General features: G+C 40.3%; 1 protein-coding gene across 1 annotated transcript in view; it reads right to left on the bottom strand.

Moving 5' to 3' along the window:
* Positions 1-22,606, bottom strand: part of FAM160A1 (family with sequence similarity 160 member A1) — a 275,216-nt gene extending 252,610 nt beyond the window's left edge. Inside the window, exon 1 of the mRNA XM_010372514.2 lies at positions 22,293-22,606. The gene's annotated coding sequence lies outside the window, so the exon portion shown is untranslated. The remainder of the gene's footprint in view (positions 1-22,292) is intronic.
* Positions 22,607-23,588: the final 982 nt, after the last annotated feature.

The following is a 23,588-nucleotide window of genomic DNA, read 5'->3' as shown; positions in this document are numbered from 1 at the left end:
ATGGCTTTCTCCCTCATACACACGCTTGAACTTGCCAATCAGTCTAACTACTCCCAAAATAGGCTGTATCTTTCCACTTTTGCTCATGAGTAATACAACCATACAAAACCCTTCCCTTCATCTCTGCATGTTAAAAGACCAGGTTTAAATGGTACCTCACCCAGGAAGCCCTTTCTAGTTCTCTCAGCAAAAAGTAAGCACTTCCTCCTCTCTCCCTCCCCCTGCACTTGACTAGAGCTGTACTTCCAGAGAGTAATCATCACATCTTATCAATCTCTCTCCTGTCCAGCCTAGACTTCTGACTGCTTCAACCTTACTACCCAAAACACACCTCTGATGCTGTCAGCACAGTGCCTAGTCATCTCTCAGTTTCCTCATAAGGATATGCAAGGCTCTCCACAGTTGGATTTACCCAGCACACTTTGTTCATACATTGATCACTGTACAAATGGAATCACACTAAAGTTACAAGTCCATCTCCTCCAGAGCAAAGACCAGGTCTTAACTAATTTTTGCAATCTCATACAGCCACTCAGTCACTCTCTGCAGACCATCTGACTTTAATTCTCTGCAGAGCAGGTCTTTTCCTACTTACATATTTATTGTCTGTCTCTTCCTCACTCACCCAATGAGAATAGGAACCTTGCTTGCTTTGTCCTCAACTATATTCCCAGCACCTAGAACAGTGCCTGGCACACAGCAGATCATCAAAAGTTCAGGATGAATTTATGAATTCATGACTAGATGAATGATTCTCAGTGTCTACCCAAGTCCTGGCACAACATAGGTGCCAAGTAAATATTTGCTCGATGAATGAATCTTGTATTATATGAAAGTTATTTTCACACATATTTTAAAAGCTCTGAGAACTGGTGATCTTGATAACCTCTCTGGCACCTAACATAATGCTTTACACATACGTGGCCCTTGACAAATTTCTATTAAATTGGATTGCTAGTTCAATAAAGGCTCAAGTAATTTACTAACTTATCTTCTAAATCTGAATTTGTCTCAATTTTCAATAAAGAGGAGTTTGCATTATGTCTTATGACACATAATGCCTCTCTCCCAGAGGAAACGCTGTACTACAGAGTAGTTAAGGTCACCAGCTTTGCTTTAGAGATCTGGATTCAGAACCCAGCTCTGTCACTGATTACCCACATGACTTTGGGCAACTATTTAATCTCTCTTCACTTCAGCTCTCTCCTTAAAAGATTAGTAAACCTATCATACAAAGCAGCCAATTTCCTTCACAGCTAAATGATCCATCCTAAATCCTTTATTACCCTTTCTTTAACCAGTTTTAAATTGTTCAACTCATGTCAGAATATTTCAATATATTTTGCTCGAACTTGAATGGGTCATTATTTAAAATAGTAGGGGATTATGTTTACAAAGTATTAATTCTCGTTAACTTTTCATGACCTTACAGCATTGCAGTGTTCATCCAGTGAACACAAGTGACTTTAGAACATTATTGCCCTCATGCCTAAGACTTCCTGAAGCCACAGCAAAATAATGTCCCAAAGTCCCACTATTTCACACAGAAAAGTAATTCTCTTTCCCTTAACACTGGACACAGGAAATGGCATGACAATCTGCTAAGTGATAAGAACATGAACTGTACCTATTAAATACATTACAAAATAACATGACCCCAGCTTAAGAATGATTTAAAAAACAATAAAAATAAAAAATAATGAAGGGCTTAAAGCAAATGTCTAAGCGCATCATCTCAGTCAAAATGCATTTGACATCATTCAAATCCCTCTGGGGGACAATTGCATTTGGAGGTAGGGAGTGGTTGGCCAGGGCTCACAAGGATTAATGTCACCAATTCAGGTTAGAGCTTGTGACTCAAACACAGTCAGGATTGACCGAGATTCACACAGATGGGTGGAGAACATAGTGAGCCTCCTGCACAAACACTGAAAGGCCTTTCCACCAGGCTTATTTACCAAAAAAGCAGTGGCCTGTTAAAGAAGATATTTATCCTACAAGCAGTCTTTAAAAGATCAAATTCAAAAGATCATTCTCTCACAAATCTTGTTATTATTGCAAGGCACAAAAAAATGTATTTGCATAAGTAAATACAGTCTGCACTGAAGCAGTATGAAAATGTAAGCTTTTATTGGCAAGTAGTCAACAAAACAAAAAGCAAATGAAAGCTAAACCTCTGTTGCTCAGGTGCAAACAAGAATACTAGAATAAAAGGTCAATAGAACTTTTGTTACTATCCATGTAACTAAGGCTTTCTACCAAAATGTTAGGCTTACAGAGCCGTCTACTATTCTGAAAGCATCTATATCATGTTGATTTGAGTGCATTTTCTCAAAGGTAAGCAAGTGAAAAGTATAGTCCTGGTGGTAAGCTGAATGGAGCTGTAACAAATATCCTGCTGGAAGGTAATCTTCAATAGCTGCTGTTATCAGTTCAATATATCCAAAAGTGTTCACACAGATTAAAGGCAAAGACATATATGTGTTATTTTAGACTCAATTACTCCTGCTTAAAATCAATGCCAATTTAAGCTATTGGAGAAAGGTATAACACACAGTAAATTTCTTCCAAAATCAGAAAGTAAAAGGGCAGTACCTAGTACAAAAAAGGATAAGTGCTGGCAGCTAAGTCAATGAAAATATTGAATAAATAATCTTGAATAGTAGAACGTGGCAAGAATCCCTGATGCTTTTAAACAAAAGAATGTGGTCCCAGTTCTGTGATCTTTCACACTAACAGGGACTGTTCTTAGGCACAGAACTCAACACCTGGGAATGTAAGGCACTTTGTAAGTGTTAACTCAACTCCCTATTGCATTCCTTTCTAGTAAAAAGCAAATTCTGTAAGATTTATTTTGACCATGGAGGACAAAAAGCACAAAGATGAAGTGAATGACTTAAAAAGCTGAAACACATCCCTCCACCTCATAACCAGAAGCAAAACTGAAACATCCTTACTTCATGAAGAGAGGCTTTGTGAAAGATTTTAACAGAAACAGCAAAACCCACACATCCAAAGGAGCATTAGCCTCTTCAAAGACAACACACTTATTACAAAAATGCCCGCCAATGCTCAAAACATTTTAGGAACAACTCTTTTAGGACTGCCTTCATGCATATAACATTCCTTTGAAATTTTCAACTGTGGCAAATTTGGTTATTTGAAAGTGGAATTTGATATCTGTAAGTTGAAAAGTACATTTAGAAAATGAAGAGAATCATCAAGGTGGATTTTTTTTTTTTTTTTTTTTTTTTTTTTGAGAGGGAGTCTCACTCTGTCACCCAGGCTGGAGTGCAGTGGTGCAATCTCGGCTCACTGCAACCTCCGCCTCCCATGTTCAAGCAATTCTCATGCCTCAGACTCCTGAATAGCTGGGACCACAGGCACATGCCACTACACCCGGCTAATTTTTGTATTTTTAGTAGAGACACGGTTTCGCCATGTTGGCCAGGGTGGTCTCGAACTCCTGGCCCCAAGTGATCCACCCACCTTGGCCTCCCAAAGTGTCAGGATTACCGGCATGAGTCACCCTGGATATTATTTTTAATCAAAAGGATAAGTGCTTTCATCCTTTATGTGGCTTGTAAACTACTTCTAAAGACAATTCTTTAGAGTTGCTCCAAAATTCCTTTCTAACAACAGCAGCTATGAAATAAGGAGGCAACCTCTCTAGATGATTTCTTTGAAGGCACGTTTCACTTTTTACAATGTCTTTGGTTTTGGTACTGGGTATGTGCTTAATTAACTAGATGATGGCCATATCTAATTCCATTCTTTCATGTTATTCATTCATTCAACAAATATTTATGGTGTACCTAATCTGTACTAGGTACTGAGCTAAGTGTTGGGGATACAATGGTAAGTCCAATGGAAAAAAAAGATACATAGTGATGTAAATGCCTATAATAGTGAGACCCAACTAGGGTAAAGATTTCCCTAAGGAAATGGAGCCTGAGCTAAAGATAAATAGGAGTTAACTAAGCCAAGGTGGCTGAGGAAGAGATGTATCAAGATGGTGTGGGAGGGGGAGGAATGGTGTTCCAAATACAGTAAACAGTGTGTGCAAAGGCTCTGCGGCTTTTTAAAAGAGAACAACGCATTAAAAGAACTGAAAGAATGACAGTGGTCCTCAAGTACTGAGAGTTAGTGAGAGAGTATCATGAGATGAGGCTGGAAAGATAGTTGGGGAGCCTTGCACATATTAAGGATCTTTATTTACCCTTAAAATGATTAAAAAACAAAAGCCCCAAAAGGATTTTAAAATGGGAAGGAAGGTGGTGGAGGGAGAATGACAGGATGAAATCTATATTGTTTAAATATTACTAAGGGTGAGGTGGAAGGGAGTGGCCTGGGGAGAAGCAGGAAGACCAGTTAAGAGACAAATGTAGTAACACAGAAGAGAAGGTAGTATTAGTAAAGATGAAGAGAAATTAATAAATTTGAGCAATATTAAGGATACAAAATCAGTTTCATTATTTACTTAGAGATAATGCTTTGTTTTTGCCAAAGAGTTCGTTAATTATTTGCAAACTGAAAACCATCCTACAAATGTTAGGGTTCTTTTTCAATCAGCCTTCTGCATCACATTTATGGTATTTGTATAGCATATTTTAGATAAAGAAGAAAAAGCAGCAAAGAGAAAAATTAAACTCAAGACATATCTCATTTCATGTAAAAATGTGTGTTCCTGAATAAACATTACTTCTTTGCACAAAAGCATATACTATAAAATGCAAAACAGATTATCATGATACTATATCAAATGAAATACAAACCACTGTCTTGATTATTTCCATACATCATTTCTCCTTTATTATAGGGTACATAAATTGGGTGATTTTATAACTCTAAAAGGATGGCATGGTTCAGAAATTTAATAATCACCATCGAGTTTCATAATAAACCATTTAGTAGCAACTAGAATGCCCAAGAGGCCTGCAATGATTTAGATCTATTCCTTCGCCAATGATTTTACTCACATGGAAAAGTCATTTTATATCTGTATTACCATGATATGTTATCTCTAGTTCACATCCTCCAGAAAACATAGCTTACCCATAAGTCTGCATTACAATGTCATGGTAATGTAATAAGAAGTTCAAAATGTTCTCTTCCTGGTCCTTTGCAGAATTAGGAAAATGGGGTTGAGAGGGCAAAAAAATTCAAATTAAAATTAAAATTTTAAAGTACAAAATGTAGTCAGCCTTACAGACTGTATGAACACATATACCACAAAAAGTCTAATTTTATACTGACTTGCCCACATGTTTTTGTGTCGGACTTATACAGAACAATCTGTACCACAGCTCAGTGCAAACATAAAGAAGGAGCTGGGTTTTACTAGTCTCATATATCAACAACAAATGTACCATCTAAATTCTAATTCCATGAGCTAAAAAAAGACAGTCTAATTTTAAGCTGTTGCAACTACAGTTTATACCACTCCTACAAAATGAAGCTTTTCATTTGGAAAGAAACAAACTCAATATAAAAAATCACTGATGAAAAAATATAAAACCATAAGTCATTAAACTGACTTCTAAAGGCTAAGTAAGTGCACTTTTAAACATGTTGCTTTTGGTGATCTAAGTCACAACCTAAGCATTATTTAAACAGAGATCCTGCATATGAATTTTGTCCTCTTTCCTTAAAAAAAAAAAAATTAAAGTACTAAAGTTTATGTGAAGTAACTTGAATAGCCTATAACAGGATCTTAATAGTCACCATCATTTATAACACACATGCTGAAGCATGAATTGGGCATATGTGTTTTAAGAAATATTACATTTCTGATATACCACAATAGCTCTTTAAAAAATGCTGTGCTCTGCTTTCTGTGATTATATTTTAAATGTACCTTGAAACCTTTCCAGCACAGGGGTGAGGAGGGGAAAATCACAAAAACTCTCATTATTTTTGGTTTTTAAAGAAAAATACAATAATTTAGTTTAGGAATTAAAATCTTAAGCCTTATAACACCGTAAGGCTACCTAAAGAAAATTCACAGGAAAATATTACCACCAACCTATGCCAGGCAGTGCTCTCTGTCTGCCAAGTTGCATCTCACTTAGACATTTTATGCTCACATTAAAACAGCTGAAAGATGAGGCCCTGCCTATAATAAAAACGTTGCCCCTTTATTGAGTTCATCTGCCTGGCAAGCTATCATGATAAGTTACTTTGCCAGTGAGTCTTCAAATACAACCACATCACTTCATTCATTGACCAATAGTTCAGTAAGAAGAAAAATTGATTATCCTGTTTTAGCCTCAGGTCATTTTATAATTTCTGAATTTCAAGTGAAGAGATTTGTATTCACCCTTTACTTTTCGTGAGAAGCACAAAGACATATGTCTGAAATGGTGGTAAGAAATGGAAGGATTAGCCAGGATATCCGAAGTATCATACCTAATTTTTATGAACAGAAAAAAAAATTAAGCGTTGTATTTATCAATGTTAATATGGTATTTTCTAGGTTCTGAGAGGAAATAATTACTAAAGAATCTTGGTGTGAGAGTTTGCTTTTTTTGTTTGTTTTTTTGTTATGGAAAATTTCAAACATATACAAAGTACAGAGACTCATACAATGAACTGCCATGACCCAGCTCAGAGTTAACAATGAATGGATTGCCAATTTTGCTTCAGCCAGCTATAATCTTTCATTTCCTCTCTTTGCCCCTGCTTGTTTTTTCAAAAGCAAATCTCATATATCATATTGAAGACAGGCAGTAAAAAAAAAAAAAAAAATGACCTCCCAAAGAGATATTCACTTCCTAATCCCCAGAACCTGTGACTATTACCTTTGTATGGCAAAAGATGTGACTAAATTAAGGATTCTGGGGAGGAGTTTATCTTGGATTATCCAGGCAGGCCTAAATGCAATAACATGTCCTTCTGATTTTAGTATATTGCTGCTAAAGTGAGCACACATGTATTCTTCTAAGAGCAAGGCAGAAAGAAATTAGAGACACATGTAGAGGAGAATGATGCAAAGACAGAGCAGAGAGATGCAGCCACAAGCCAAGGACAACCACCAGTAGATGGAAAAGGCAAGGATTCTCCCCTAGAGTCTTTGGAGGAAATGGGGTCTGCCTATACCTTGATTTTAGACTTCTGGCCTCCAAAACTATGACAGAATAAATTACTCTTTTTCTAATCCACATAATTTGTGTGATTTGTTATAGCAGCTGTAAGAAACTAATACAGTATCATATAATCTGAAAAAAGTCTATGTGAATCTTTAAGAAATAAGAACTCTTTTTAAAATAATACCATTATTATTTCCTTAACAAAAAATAGTCCCTTAATTTATCTACCATCCAGAGTTTAAATTTCTCATATTATTCATGATCATATATTTATAATATATAACTTTAGAGTTCATTTATCTAAATCAAGATCCAAACATGGTTAATATATCTCTTAAGTCTGTTAATAATAGTTCCCCTTCCCTCTTCTTCTTGTCATTTATTTATTGAAAAAACTGAGTAATTTGTCCTGTAGAAATTTCTACACTCTGAATTTGGCTGATCACATCTTTATGGTATGGTTTGACATAGCCCTCCTTTTCCTGTGCTTCTTATAAACGAGTAGTGAGATCTAAAGTCTTGATCAGAATCATGTTCAGCTTTCTGGCAAGAAACTTCACAGGTGGTTCTGTGTATTTCCTATACAGAACCTATTGCATCCAGTTAAGAGGCATGTAACATCTACCTCTTTCTCTTTTGTAATGATAGGATTGACCAGGAGGTTCAGAGGTTATTAGCCCAATCCATGAGCTATAAAGTTCCCCATCAACCTTTGACTTAATAGTTTTAGCAGCTACTGATGACCATTCCCTGAATCTATTATTACATTGGAGGTAACAAAATGGTAGTATTTTATGTATAGCATTCATTTTGCATTTATTAACTGGAATTCTTCTAAAAGCAAGATTTTATCCGAATCATCAATTTGGTTACTCTGAAATACAAGGTTTTTTGTTGTCTTTTTTGTTTGTTTGCTTGTTTTTTACAGGAAAGATAAGACAAATGCTTGATAGCATCTAGTTTTTAAGATAGTACCAGGATGGGTATCTGCCTCTTGACTACAAAGATCACCTCGTCTACAATCAATGAGTATAACTTCTCAACTGCACTCAAGTTAGTTCTCAAGTTACCAATTTAAATACTTGGCATATAATAGGAAACCTATTTTTAAAAGATCCAATATGACTATATCAATCTGATGTTAGTCCTTAGGGTTTATGCCCTATCAGATGGGTCCAAACTCCTAAACCAACTACTTCAAAGCATACACTCTGTGTCTACTTTATGCTATTTCACTAACACAAACCATCTTCTCATTCTAGATTCCATGCCTTTGGTTCAGTGCTCTAAGGTCCTGCCTTTCTCCCTACAGCCAGATCAAGCCCTCCTGCTTCCCCCTCAGGAGTAAACAACACCTCCTGCTCTTGCCAGCCAGCACCCCTCCTTTTCTCTAAGAATGGTAGAAACCTTTTTAAAAGAAAATGTTCCTCTTCTCCAGCCCAACTATGTAATTCTAGATGGGGCTGCCAGTTACCTGGCAATCTGTGTCCCTGGCCAAAACAATGGAGACATCTCACAAGCTAGGCCAACCAGAACCATTCCTGGGATTTTGAGAATTTAAATGAAGGGAAGAAGGTCAGACATTCTTTCTGGGTGATCTCTGCCTTGCTGCAGCCACACCCCAAGACGTGGAGAAAACTGACACAAAAAAAGAGGCACAGAGATATAAGACAGAAAGTGTAGGTGGTGTGGAGTTCCCAGTTCTGGCTTCCCTGAAAACTACCTCACTTCTCCCACACTTTAGCCATGTAAGCCAATAAATCCCCCTTCTATACAGTTTAGATTTATATAATGTGTGACCAAAGGAATTGTAATACAACCCCCATAATGGTTCTTGAAGACTCTGACCACAGTGACTTCTACCTTTTCAGTTTCTTGAACTTCCTTTCTGTACAATTAACACTTTATTATATACTGTCCTGATTTTCTGTGTGTCAGGTACACATTTGTCACTATCTTCTCTGGCTCTGCAGACATACATGTTGCACACCTTTTGCACCTCCACCACAATCCCTAGAAAGTGCTAATATAGCCTCAGTGCATAGGTAGCAATTACCATGTATTGATTAATACTTCCATGTTAAGTATTTTGCATGTGTTATCTTATTTAACTCTCATAGAAACTCCCTGTATGGGTATTATTATCTCTATTTATAGATGAGGAAGCTAAGGTTCATCAAAGAAAAGCAATTTGTGCAAGGTCACATATTTACCAATTGGTAGGTCAGAAATTTGAAACATATTTGCACCCAAATTGCATTCTTTCCACTAGGCACATATAGCCTCACACAATGTTAAACACTTGCTAATTTAACTTGAGAGCATAATTGATCAAAGACCTCCATGTAACCCCTAAATTTCCACTAACCTCAAAGTGTGTGTTCTTCCATAATTAAAAATGGTAAAATTAATATATTAATATATAAATAAATGAGCTATACGAAAATCAGTATCTTGACAAAGTTATAATACAATTTCTCCAAAATTACTACTGGCAGCCTGAAGACTAAATGCTGGCATTTCTCTTCAAGCAATGGGTAAAAGGAATGAATATTTAAGACTACTCTGTCAGAACAAGTTGTATACAACTCCCTTGGCAGTGATATTTCAAAATAGCAAAAAGAGATTTGTGAACACCTGTCAATGGGTGACACGCCTACAGCTCTCCAATTGCTCAGAGGAATATTCCTGTGTCATCATTAGACACTAATAGTTATTGATCACTCCCATGGCTAGAAGGCAAGAACAGAAGACCTTTAGGAAGAAAATGATTCCCTCTTCATATTAATAGCTTAGAAAGAGAGGGGCTAGAAAGACAGTGATGGCAATTCACTGGCAGAGAACCTAAAAGCCACCAGCTCTGATCTCTACATGATTAGCATCATTCAGATCAGCCTTCTCAATTCCATGCTTGTATCTCCAATTCCAGCTGGGCAGGCTACATGGAGCTCCTGCTATCAAATTAACTTTAGGGCAACAGGTTTTTCAGGATCTAGTGAAGTACCTCCATTGAAAAGTGTCTCAGGCCACGCGCAGTGGCTCACGCCTGTAATCCCAACACTTTGGGAGGCTGAGGCAGGCAAATCACTTGAGGTCAGGAGTTTGAGACCAGCCTGGCCAAGATGGCAAAACCTGTCTCCACTAAAAAGAAATATTAAAATTAGCTGGGCATGGTGGCTTGTGCCTGTAGTCCCAGCCACTCAGGAGGCTGAGGCACAAGAATCCTGTGAACCCAGGAGACGGAGGCTGTAGTGGGCTGAGATTGCACCACTGCACCCCAGCCTGGACAACGGAGCAAGACTCTATCTATCTCTATATATATACATATATTTTAATGTCTTATAAATATTTTTTAATGGTCATCTGCTTTTTTTCTTTTTTTTCCTTTCCCATTTTTTGTCAGCTTACTTGAGGATCTTATTACCATACAGACACTCTTTGAGGAATATAATGAATGTTCCTCGTGGGCCAGAAGACTTTGTCAAAGCAGCATACCCCTCATACATAATTCGACAACAGTGCAGCCAAGTAAAAAAATAGGCCTGGAACATTGTTAAAAATGGTTGCATCCCCTAGTAGAACAAGATTTTGCTAACTTGCATACTTTGGTAAAAGGCAAGCCCTAAAGTGTACCATCACTGTCAAGATTCAAGAAGATCTCAAATGAGATCATATATGTGAAAGTGCTTTGCAAACCATGAACTGCCAAGGAAACTGCCACTTCTGTTATTGGTGGCTATTACAAAGGCACAGACCTAGGAAGGAGATAGTTGTATGGGTTGAAGGAACTACCTAGGTCTAGATAGAGGGGTCTTCAGCAACAATAAGAAAAAAATAAGAGAGGTCCCAGAGGATGCAACAGGAAGCCTCAATTAGCAAAGAGATTCAGGGGAGGAAAAGGTTCCAGGTTAGCAAATATTTATTGAACAAATAATTTTGAATAATTCAATTCAACAAATATTTATTGAATGTCATGCACTAGTCTATGTATTGGGATATATAGCCAAGACTATCAAATATCACAAAGCTTTACACTCTTATGTGGGGAAAGAGTTAATAAACAAAAGACACTAACCAACCAGGGAACCATCGAAAAAAATTTTTTTAATTTTAAAAAGACATAAGTAAACTAAAATATGTTAAAAGACAAGTGCAGGAGAGCGGAGTAAGGGGGATGAAAACTACAGAGGGTTTACAATCCTTTGAACTTAGAAGACTAGCCAAAGAGGAGAATGAGGTCAGATTTCAAATGGTGTCCCTCAAAAATTACATTCAATTGCAGGAAAAATAAGAAGAATCACATTGTGCTTATATGATATTTGTGTAAAACTTGACAAATCCAAATTTCCTAGGAACATACATCTCATTTTCCATATTGATCTCCTTCACTATTGTTCAAAATTATTGACCCAAATGTGCTATACAGAATATATAAAAAGATATAAAATGACTTAGCCAGAGGCAGAACAAAGGGAACTACAAGGGACAAAGCAAAACAGATGACAGGAAAAATCGTTGTAAATCAGTCCCTCAGGAAAGGACAAATTCAAGAGGACTTTAAATACGACTCAATTTTTTTCTTAGAAAAGTTGGCTCTAGGTCAAGGATGATATAAAAGTTTCATTTCTAGTAACAACCTCAAACAACCGGCAAGGCCTCACTGGAGCACTGCATTGAGAGAGCTCTGGGTCCTGTGGGGAATTAATTAGACATTTCTGCTATGGGCTCAAGATGGGGCACTGCAGGCATGCAAGCCCCTCATCTGCCTTTCCTTCCCTAGGTTGATCTTAGTGCTTTAAAATATCAGTAACCACTCACTGGCAGCCTACTAAGTGAAAGAAAGGTAGCACCACGAACAGTGGAGGGATGTGGAAATACAGAGTTAGGTTCCAGTCCTAAAGGAGTTTAGGATCTAATTGGGAAGAAGGACAGATGTATAAAAGATAACACTGGATGGCAGCAAATGACTAAATTCCTAAAATTTCAGTATGGAGATTCAGGTGCCAGGAAACTGATACAGGAAAAGACAGCCAAGAATGATTTAATGGAGGTCACAGCTCTGAACTAGGCTTGGAAGAATGCACATCACTAAAATAACTGGAAAGAGGAAGGACTGGTCTCAACAAAGATGGGGAAAAAGGAAGAGGTAGGGTATGTTTAAGAATAAGGAACAGACCAGCATGGCAGTCAAAGCAAAGGATTTGCACAGAGCACCAGATCATAAATGCCCTGAGAATCGGTCAAGGGTTCTCCAGAGAAACAGAACCAGTAGGAGACGTATGTGTGTGTTATAAAGAGACTTATTATAAGGAAGTGGCTTATGCACTTATAGAGGCCAAAAAGTCTCAAGATCTGTAGCCAGCAAGCTGGAGACCCAGGAGAGACAATAACATAAGTTATAGTTTGAGTCTGAATCTGAAGGCAGAAGGAGACTGATGTCCCAGGTTGAAAACAGTCAAACAGAGAAAGAGAGAGGAGAGAAAATTCTCCCTTACTCAGTCTTTTTGTACTATTGAAGCCTTCAATAGACTAAATAAGGTCCATCCACATTGGGGAGGGTAGTCTGCTTTACTGAGTCTACCAATCCTAATGCTAATCTCATCCAGAAATCCTCTCACAGACATACCCAGAATGTTTAACTAAATACCTGGACACCCTGTGGCCCAGGCAAGTTGATACATAAAATTAATTAACCATCACGCCTTGAGCTGAGTCATTACCCAGCAGGCAACAGAGACTATGATAGGTGACATGAGCACAGCTATAGTTTGAAAAATCAATTGACTATGGAATGAAAATAGATTAGAGCAAGAAAAACTGGAAACAGAAACAAAATGAAAAATATTATAATTGGCCATATAATAATAAGAGGCAGATCATTAATAACAAACATTTATAGGATTCTATTCAGTATAAGGTGCTCTGGTAGGCAATTAAGATGCAGAGTTACTCTCATCTCCCTATAGTTTACTTTAATGTCAGGATCTAAACATAGACCTATCCAGCAGGAATTGGTTAGAAGCAAGCCTAGGATCCAAAGGTCAGCAATGAGGGTATGGATTTAGGAATTATCTGTATAGCCAAGACAGTCAAGTCAAGAGTTTGCTCCTGGCATGCCGATGTTGACAGAAACTCAGAACAGGAGGTTGAGTTAGCCAGACTGAGTCAGGAAATCCTATCAAACCTACTCATTTTGTGATTCACTGTGAAGGAATGACCACTTCTCTGTGAAACCAATCCTAAGACATAATCAAGAGGTAGAATTACTTTAATGACAAAAAAAAAAAAAAGTCTCCAACTGTTGCAAGCTGGTTCTTACTATCTATAGCAACTCCACGGTGTGTTTTTCAAATAGGACATGCAAGGTCCTAAACACAGTGGAGAAGTACAAGGAGAAAATTCAGAGGTCAAACGTAATCAAGCTGATAAGAAATGAACATTAACCATTAAGTTTTTAATACAATCAGTAGGTAAATATCAAGTCAGTTGGTGTTTCCTGAAACAGATCAAAGTCAATGAATATCCTGTTGTCAGAGTTTTCTTTCTTTTTTTTTTTTTAGAGACAGGTTCCTACTCTGTCACCGAGGCTGGAATGCAGTGACATCATCCTATGTCACTGCAGCCTCAAACTCCTGACTGAAGCAATCCTCCCACCTCAGCCTCCCAAGTTGCTGGGACTCCTGGGGTGCAACACCATGCCGCCTAATTTTTTGTTGTTGTTGTTGAGACCGGTCTCAGGATGTTGCCCAGGCTGGTGTCAAATTTCTGGCCTCAAGCAATCTTCCTACCTTTGCCTCCCAAAATGCCCAGGATTACAGGCATGAGCCATTGTGCCTGGCAGATTTTTATACAAGCAGTTAAACTACTACATCTTGCTTAAAATAAGCCAAAAGTACAAATGTTTTGTAGTATCCACAAATTAGAAAGACTTAAAACTTCAACTTACCAAATAGTGACTTAGTGTTAGAAAATAAGCAATAATCAAGACTAATACATGGTCAGGTGTGGTGGTTCATACCTGTAATCCTACTGAGGCAGAAGAACAGGGTCTGGAGGCAGGGAACCTAAGGCTGATTCACACTGACTTCCTAGAACTAAATCAAAAGGAAAACCCCAACTTTCCACACCCAAGTAACAAAAGGACCAGAGGCTATTCCCTTTGCAACCTCCATCTCCTTGTTCTGCATGGCAGATAAAAATCTGAAAGTACCTCCGAAGGGTCCCCTCCGGAAACCCATGAGGCTGATCACGAGCCAAGTCTTCATTTGCATAGAAATACAATTTTGTAACTTCAGCCCCTGATTGGTCACTTTCCACAACCAATCAGATGTTTGCATAGGGTGTAACTTTGTGACTTCACTTTAGCCTCTGCTTGATGCTTGGTCGCTTTCTGCAACCAATCAGACAGATTGTGGGCCCCTACTTCATTTACATAGGGTGTACACTAAGTAACCAATGGGAATCCTCTAGAAGGCATTGAAACCCTAGAAAATTCTGAAACCAGGCCCGTGGGCTGCTTGCGCGGGCCTGCTCCACCCTGTGACGTGTGCTTTCCTTTTCAATAAATCTCTGCTTTTGTTGCTTCATTGTTTCCTTGCTTTGTTTGTGCATTTAGTCCAATTCTTTATTCAAAGCACCAAGAACCTGGACACCCTCCACTGGTAACACTAGCACTTTGGGAGGCCAAGATACAGGGATCTCTTGGGCTTGGGAGTTTAAGACCAGCCTGGGCAACCTGCCAAAACCTTGTCTCTACAAAAAAATACAAAAATTAGCCAGGCATGGTGGCATGCACCTGTAGTCCCAGATACTCAGGAGGCTGAGGTGGGAGATTCGCTGGAGCCTAGGAAGTTGAGGCTGCAGTGAGCCCAAACTGTACTAGTGCACTCCAGCCTGGGTGACAGAGTGAGACCCTGTTTCAAAAAAAAAAAAAAGGATAATACAATAGACACGTATTTTCCCACAGAAAAGATCAAAATATGAATATATACAAACTATAAGTTTCCCGTGTCCTAAGAAATTCTTATTTTATTAACAAAAAATTTTATACCAAGAAAATCAAGAAACATTTTTTCTAAAAAATAAATACGGAGACAGCATCCTTATTTTGAGGATGTACAAAGTTTTCTATTAAATGACCTGATGAAGATCATACTTTTAAAACATTCCTTATATCACTATATACTTAGGCATAAATATACATATGTGTAGAATACATACGTGCATATATAAATATGGGGGTATGTGTGTATGTGTGTATAGAAATTATATTTGCAAACATATTTTTCTATACTCATTCTAGTACATTATAAAGAAAATCAACCTAAAATGAATGGAATCCAAATAAAAGTTCCATGAACACAAACAAAATAGAAGATATTCATTTTGAGGAATAAGACACACTCCTCTAATGAAATGGTTATGAAAAAAAGCTTGGACTAAATAAAAATATTAATCAACTCTTTTAGACAGTCAGTAAAAACTTTGCCACAGGAATTCCTGAATGTTCCCACCTCAATGAGCCTGAGTCATGAAACTTAGCCAAAGTATCTTATTTCACATTTTCCACACACAGAAGGAAATCAGTTCCTAGAACTTTCTACAAGTCAAAAGATCCGAAAATGGACCAGTGACCAATATTTCAACAGAGGTAAACTTTAACAATTTAAAGAAAAGAGCTAAAATACACCCTGCATTCTGCAAAACCTAGTGGATTTTCTGAACTCCTTAATGGCATGTCCTAGAATAATGTTCTTAGGAAAATGTTAAAAAAAAAAAAAAAAAACTATGCTCCATAAAAACTAATTAGCAGCTCAACCAACAGCTGCAGAGTATTTTTATAGCTGTTACCAATTACTATCTTCTCTTGGGGAAAACATTAAAATCAAAAGAACCTGAAATGTGAGGAAATTAGGTGAACCCTACCTAAAAGCTCAGCACCTTTTGCTGTTATGACCTCTTATTTCAGGGACTGGTCATCTATTAATAATTTCTCTCTTCAGTCTCGTGCATTCAGAAAAAAAGAGTGTGTTCATATAACTAAAAATGAAGGGACACTGCTAGGGGAAGTGTAAATTAAAGCAATTTAACATTTTCATAACAGTGACTCATAAACCTTTCCTACAGAAAACACAAGCGTACAATGATACACTCTCAAGGATGTTCTCTGAAGCACTGTTCTTAATATAGAAAAATGGGAAACAACCCAAATTCCCAACAGAAGGAAATTGTTTAAATAAACCATGTTACAGGGCCAGGTGTGGTGGCTCATGCCTGTAATCCCAGAACTTTGGGAGGCCAAGGCAGGTGGATCACCTGAGGTCAGGAGTTTGAGACCAACCTGGCTAAACCCTGGCTCTCCTAAAAATACAAGAATTAGCCAAGCATGGTGATGCACACCTGTAGTCCCAGCTACTCAGGAGGCTGAGGGAGTAGACTCACTTGAACCTGGGAGGCAGAGGTTGCAGTGAGCTGACATTGCACCACTGCACTCCAGGCTGGGTGACAGAGCAAGACTCCACCTCAAAAAAAAAAAAAAAAAAAAAAAAAAAAAAAAAAAAAAAAGAGAGAGAGAGAGAGAATGATCTGCATGTATAATCATAAAAATATTTTCAAGGTATATTATCAAGTTAAAAACAAAAACCAAGTTGAAAGTTGCATAGGATTACCCTAGTAGTTACAAACAACCATGTTAATAATAAACGTATTTTTAAATAGAGGAAAAAATGAAGGGAAATATACCTATTTACAGCAGTTTCTCCAGAATATAAGATTACAGTGTACTTTAACTTTTAACATTATATATTTCTATATTGTTTAGAATTTGAATAATATGTATGTAATAAGAAAATTAAGTCTCATTTAAGTTAGCGATATAATTGGAAAGGAAGTAGGAGAAAATCATATTTATAAAGAAAAGGATAAACTTAAATGTGTTAACTTTTGATAATAGCTCTAAAATATCATTTGTCTCTACCTCTCTTTTAGAAGGCAATAGTATCCTCACTCTCAGAACTTCAAAATTAAGCAAAACACATAGATACTGGAAAACTCCCCTTAGCATCTCTTCTTAGTAATGTCTTCTGAGAATAAAAGTTTAGCCCAAATTCCAGTATTTATCAAAGTCAACTGGGCAAGCATGCCAGCTTCTAAACAGTTGCAGACAAACCACACATCTCTATTTCTAAGTAAAAGTAATTACAGAATTAACAACAAAAAGGTACAGATTCTGCAGACTCTAAAACCATTTGAAGCATTTTCAAAATTGAAATTTAAGGAATTAGATAAAAATACTTTTGAATCTATAGTCCAGTAACCTGTTCAAAGACTGTAAAAACTAGATAGAGGCCAGACGCAGTGGCTCATGCCTGTAACCCCCACTTTGGGAGGCTGAGGCAGGCGGATCACCCAAAGTCAGGAGTTCAAGACCAGCCTGGCCAACATGGTGAAATCCCATCTCTACTAAAAAAATACAAAACTTAGCTAGGCATGGTGGTGCATGCCTGTAGCCCCAGCTACTCAGGAGGCTGAGGCAAGAGAATCACTTGGACCCAGGAGGTGGAGGTTGCAGTGAGCCGAGATTGCACCACTGCACTCCAGCCTGGGTGACAGAGTGAGACTCCATCTCAAAAAAACAGACAAACAAAAAAACTAACTAGATAGAAAGCAAAAGAATTGCCTACAAAGGAAATTGAAGAATCACTAGCAAGGTAAAACTTTCTACCTGCCTGGGAAAAGGTGTGACCTTGTCTGGGAGAGGTTTGTCTCTACAGTTATGTGACCATGACCAAAACATTTAAATTCCTATATCTCAATTTCCTCACCTGTAAAATGGAAGAACTGGGAATAAATAATCTTTGTGGTCCTTTTTGGCTCTAAAATTCTAACAAAAGACCTTCGCTCCATCCTTGACAAAGGGCTTTTTTTTAAAGTAATACATAAGAGGCCAGGAGTGGTGGCTTACTCTGTAATCCCAGCTCGTTGGGAGACTGAGGCAGGCGGATCACTTGAGGCCAAGAATTGGAGACCAGCCTGGCCAACATGTTGAAACCCCATCTCCACTAAAAATACAAAAAATAGCCGAGCATGGTGGTGCGTGCCTATAGTCCCAGCTACTTGGAAGGCTGAGGCAGGAGAATGGCTTGAACCCAGGAGGCGGAGGTTGCAGCAAGCTGAGATCATGCCACTGCACTCCAGCCTGGGCAACAGAGTGAGACTCTGCCTCAAAAAATAAATAAAGTAAAATAAAGTAATATATATGTACACAGTATAAAATGTGATCTAATATTATAAGGTACATAGCCAAAAACAGCAGATTTCTGCCTGGCTCCTCCTCACCCCTGAGTTTCATTCCCCAAAAGAAGGTGCTTCAACTCTTCTAGCTATTTCTTCTGGTAATTACTTCTATATTTGTAAATCATGCACTTAAACTGCTATTTACAGAGCTTTTCAATTTTAGACATTGCCAAAATTCCTTATTCAATCTATCAGGGTATTTATTCACCTATGCCACTTTCCAAGATTTCTCTTCCAAATTTAATGGAGGTTACTTCAATTTTCTTGTACAGCTATACTGTTGAGATGCTAAGGCTATATAGACCATATGTTATATGTGTACACACAGTTATACATACACATATATGCACATATTCATATATAGTCCTGTCATCCTGTCTCCACATGAGCTCATATTTTGATTAATAAGAAATAAGAGGGTCAGGCACGGTGGCTCACATCTGTAATCTCGGCACTTTGGGAGGCTGAGGCAGGTGGATCACCTGAGGTCGGGAGTTTGAAACCAGCCTGACCAACATGGAGGAACCCCGTCTCTATTAAAAATACAAAATTAGCCAGGTGTGGTGGTGCATGCCTGTAATCCCACCTACTCGGGAGGCTGAGGCAGGAGAATTGCTTGAAAGTGGGAGGTGGAAGTTGCAGTGAGCTGAGATCGTGCCATTGCACTCCGGACTAGGCAACAAGAGCAAAACTCTGTCAAAAGAAAGAAAAGAAAAGAAGGGAAGGGAAGGAAGGGAAGGAAATGAAGGAAAGGAAGGATAGGAAGGAAAGGAAAGAAAGAAGGAAAGAAAAGAAAGAAAGGAAAGAGAAGAGAAGAGAAGAGAAAGAAGGAAGAGCATATTTCACATCCAACCACTTCACAAAATGTAACAGGGAAAAAAGTGAAAGCGTGGCCTATAAATCAGAAATCCTGAATTCAGGTCTGAGTCCACAATATATAGGACCAAAGTATGCACATAAAAGTCCCTTATTATCGGTCGAACACGGTGGCTCACGCCTGTAATCCGAGCACTTTGGGAGGCCGAGGTGAGTGGATCACCTGAAGTCAGGAGTTTGATACCACCCTGGCCAACATGGTGAAACACCATCTCTACTAAAAATACAAAAAAAATTAGCCGGGCATGGTGGTGGGTACCTGTAATACCAGCTACTCAGGAGGCTGAGGTAGGAGAATCACTTGAACTGGGAGGCGGAGGTTGCAATGAGCTGAGATCACGCCATTGCACTCTAGCCTGGGCAACAAGAGCAAAACTCCATCTCAAAAAAGTCCCTTATTATCTCTGAGCCTCATCTGCTTTCCTCCCATGTAACCTAAATACAATGGCATCTACTACAAAATGGTTAAATCACAAGGCACAAACATGGTACATGAAAGCACTTTGTGAAACATAAAGCACTACAGAACTGTTCGCTTCTGTTATTGTCTTCATTAAGAGATCCCTATAAATGAAGTCCCTGGAGTTTCTTGTCACTATTGAGCACTGTTGCCCTACCTGGGCTAAAAACCAAGGGTTGGAAGTTGCTAAAAATAAGGATGAAGTAGATCTAAATTGTGTTTCAATGGCAGAATCTGATCCAGATCTTCACTGGGCCTATGTAACATCCTAGGAGACAAATGTACACAGAATAAAGATCCAGTGTCTACACAGATTAAATAAGGCAATTTTGCTTTATATTTGCAGGGAGAAAGGAGGTTCCTTATTAAATTTTCTTTATGAAAGTAATACAAGAGGCCAGGCGTGGTGGCTCACACCTGTAATCCCAGCACTTTGGGAGACCAAGACAGGTGGATTGCTTGAGTCCAGGAGCTCAAGGGCAGCCTGGGCAATGTGGCAAAACCCTGTCTGTATGAAAAATACAAAAAATTAACAGAGTGTGGTGGCACGAACCTGTGGTCCCAGCTACTCAGGAGGCTAAGGCGGGAGGATTGCTTGAGCCCAGGAAATCGAGGCTGCAGGGAGCCAAGACCATGCCACTGAACTCTAGCCTGGGCCAGAGAGAGACCCTAACTTTAAAAAAAAAAAAAAAAAAAAAAAAAAAAGAAATATAATTTCACTCCTCAGAAGCAATTCTTGTTTTTTCTCATTTTACCTCCATATCTCTACATAATATATTTGTACATCTGCTTCTTGTTTGCACTCATTATCTACCAAGTTCCTATTAAAGAAAGAACTTAGCAAAGAAAGTATTTTGAACCAATCTTGGGAGGCAGAGTACAGAACTGTCCAGCAATGCATTACTCTGACTCTGTAAAAATAAAACACTCCTTAAACACTCCTTCTATTTCTATTCTTCAAGTCCTCCATTAAAAGTTCTACATAAGGTCTCTATATAGCTGGGCAGTTGGACCTAAATTTTTAGACCACTCTCAATCACTCTCTGAATCCACTTCAGTGATGTTCAGTTTCTCTCACCCTTTCCAGCCACCCCACACAGTTTCATCCTGTTCCTTGTCCTATAGGACAAATGATAAATAGGACTCTAAACTTAATTTATTTCAAGACAGGCAAGGACATAATTCTATGAGCTCTGCGGAAAGGGATTAACTGAAGCTAAAAAGATATCAACCTTTAATTATGAGAAAAGTTACCTAAAGCCAACAAGTATGCTGCATTACAGAGCAAATTTATGAACTAAATCTCCTGTTCAATTTCAATTTGAAGTTCTCCAAACGTGGACTTCAGCTATGGTTCACTACATGTGGACAGCTTCGGGGACAGCATCCTGCCTAGTGCCAGGTGTACAAGTGAACTTGAGGTCAGGCAGGTGACCCTGACAAGCAGGCATGGTACATTAAGGAGAGGAAATCTTTCCTCTCATTAATCAACAGGATAAAGGTGATTAAGCAGGAATTATTTTTCAATGACCTATATAATTTCATCAGGGCTGCTATGGCTATTAGCAGGGAGCAGCTGACTTCCTAACGAGATGAATCTGATAGCACAGCCCTTCCAGAGAAGTCAAGGGAGCGAGCTCTATCTATAGGGAAGCAATAACTGGTAGGCACTGTTTACTCCTTCTCCTCCTGAGAGCTGTCTCTCCTTCTCAATATTTGGCTCTTTTCCTTCAGGAGGGTTTCCCTGTCCCTGGATGGCTGGGGCTGCAGCATCTGCTGAACAGCGGAAGCTGGATCTGCTGTGAACGGGTGGGTCCAGGAGGCTGGGACAGAACTGGGCTAATTCACCAGACCTGCTCATATGATTCCCAAAGTCCCAAGCCAACAAGGTTACCGCCCCCTGCACCAACACCTCGCTCTGACCAGGCCTGAAATAAGACAGCAGGTAGTTCCTCCTACTCCCTAGCAGAAGTGGAGTTAACAAGGGACCTTTGTTGAGCTAGAGGAAACACAAACACACACACACACACACACACACACACACTATCAATAACAACCACGACTTGAATGGAGTTTCATCAGAGAATTTACGAAATTGAGCAACAGCTACCCAACAAGTAAGTCCTTACACCAGGAAAGGGCTGCAACCCTCAGAGGGGCACCGCCTCTGTCTCCTATGCAAGCAAGGTGATTTACAAGGGAAACCTGAACTGCACATCTCTTTGCCTTTGCCTGTACCTCCCAGAGGACCCAGGGACCAATGAATGGGATGGAGGGCCCTGATGACATCTTCCTTCGTGAAAACAAGCTGGCTCTCTCTGTCCCAGGGTCAGTTACCGCGTAACGCCCCGTCCAGGAGCCCGAAACCCTGGGAGTCACCTCCTCCCCCTGGCGCCCCGGCCCGACGCAGCGACCTCGTTTGGAACGTCCCCAGCCTTCCCCCAGCCCAATGCCTGCTCCCCCTGCCCAGCTGGCGGACGCAGAGAAGGGACATTTCGGGTCTCCCTACTCCTTCAACCCCCTAAAATAAAAGAATCCCTCAAGCGCAAATCTCCGGCCATCACAGCACCTACCTGTCCCCGACCGTGGCTCCTCCTCCCCAAGCAGTGGCTTTCGCTGGACAAGTGTCCTCAGACAGTCCAGAAAGTTTGCGCTGCGGTCCCGGGGACGCCTGCGCTGGACCCCGCGAGGAAAGCGGGGCCGGCTCCTCGCCCCGGGGGCGGCAGCCGCTGGAAAGTCTTGGCCCAGGTCCTCCGGGCCCAGCTCTAACACAGGAGTGCCCGGGAAGAATGTAGGTCGTGAGAAGGTCGGAGCGCAACTTTTCGAGGGTGCGTCAGCCACTGGCTGAGCCGCGTGGGTCAGGAGCTCCCCCACGCCTCTCCCTAGTGAGCGCGGGAGCGGCGGGGGCGGGGGCCGGGGCCGGGGTGGGGCCCAACCTGCCGGGAGGCCTAGGGGAGAGCGCCCCGGCCCCGCCCCCGCCCCCGCCACCGCCGCCGCCGGCCCCGCCCCTGCAGCTGGGCCACGCCGCCGCCAGGTGCGCGGGGGACTCAGGCAGCGCCGCGCCGCACGGCCTGCGCCGGTTTCCAAGGTGAAGGAGGAGGAGCCTCTGAGAGAAAGTTTCCACCGAAACTTGAGCTGGGCGCAGTGGAGCACTCGCGCCCTTGGGGGCTAGCGTTTGGCCGGAGCTACACACCCTTTACTCGCGTACGCACACCGCCCTACACAGCACAGTTGTTCACCGTCCCGCCAAAGGCTTGTCTCTCCGGTTCTTCCGAGTGGAAGGAGTCGGACAACGCCGCACGTCACGGGCGTTTCCGATTCCTCGCTTCCCAAAGGTTTGACCGCGGCCACCGGCGCCCCGGCCCAGCTCTGCTTTTCTTTGCTGACTCCTTCCTTGAGGTGTGAATTCTAAAATGCTGATACCGTCCCAAGAGAGCTGAGTCAAGTGAGGCAAACGTTCGCCAGTTGTTCTCCTGACAGACCCCCTGCAGTGGACAGGGGAAATGTGGCCTTGGCCGACGTTAATGAAGTGCCAGGATGGAGGGAGGGGGCCTGCTGATTTGTTCTGTTTTGCTTTTTAAGGGTAACTATAGCGTTACTGGAGTCGTTTGTGGGTTTGGGGAGTATGTGGTGCGTGTGTGTGTCACACGTCCACTGGCAACTCCCGCCAACCCCTTCCCAAGAAATGAAGGCTCTAATGTGGGTAGTTCTACAACAAAGGTGAAACTTCCCCAAATCACGATTCCCCCGCAAGATGAGAGAGCAGGTGCAGCATCCATTTCCCCACTACCACGCTTGAGATGGTGGCTTTGGGCACTGCCATGTGCCCCGACATCCTTCCCAGAGCCCAGCCTTCCCACCGGGGCCTG

The sequence above is a fragment of the Rhinopithecus roxellana genome, chromosome 2, assembly GCF_007565055.1.
Source record: "Rhinopithecus roxellana isolate Shanxi Qingling chromosome 2, ASM756505v1, whole genome shotgun sequence".
Lineage (NCBI taxonomy): Eukaryota > Metazoa > Chordata > Mammalia > Primates > Cercopithecidae > Rhinopithecus > Rhinopithecus roxellana.
The sequence above is the reverse complement of the archived record's forward strand: the minus strand, read 5'-3'. Positions and strand labels throughout refer to the sequence as shown.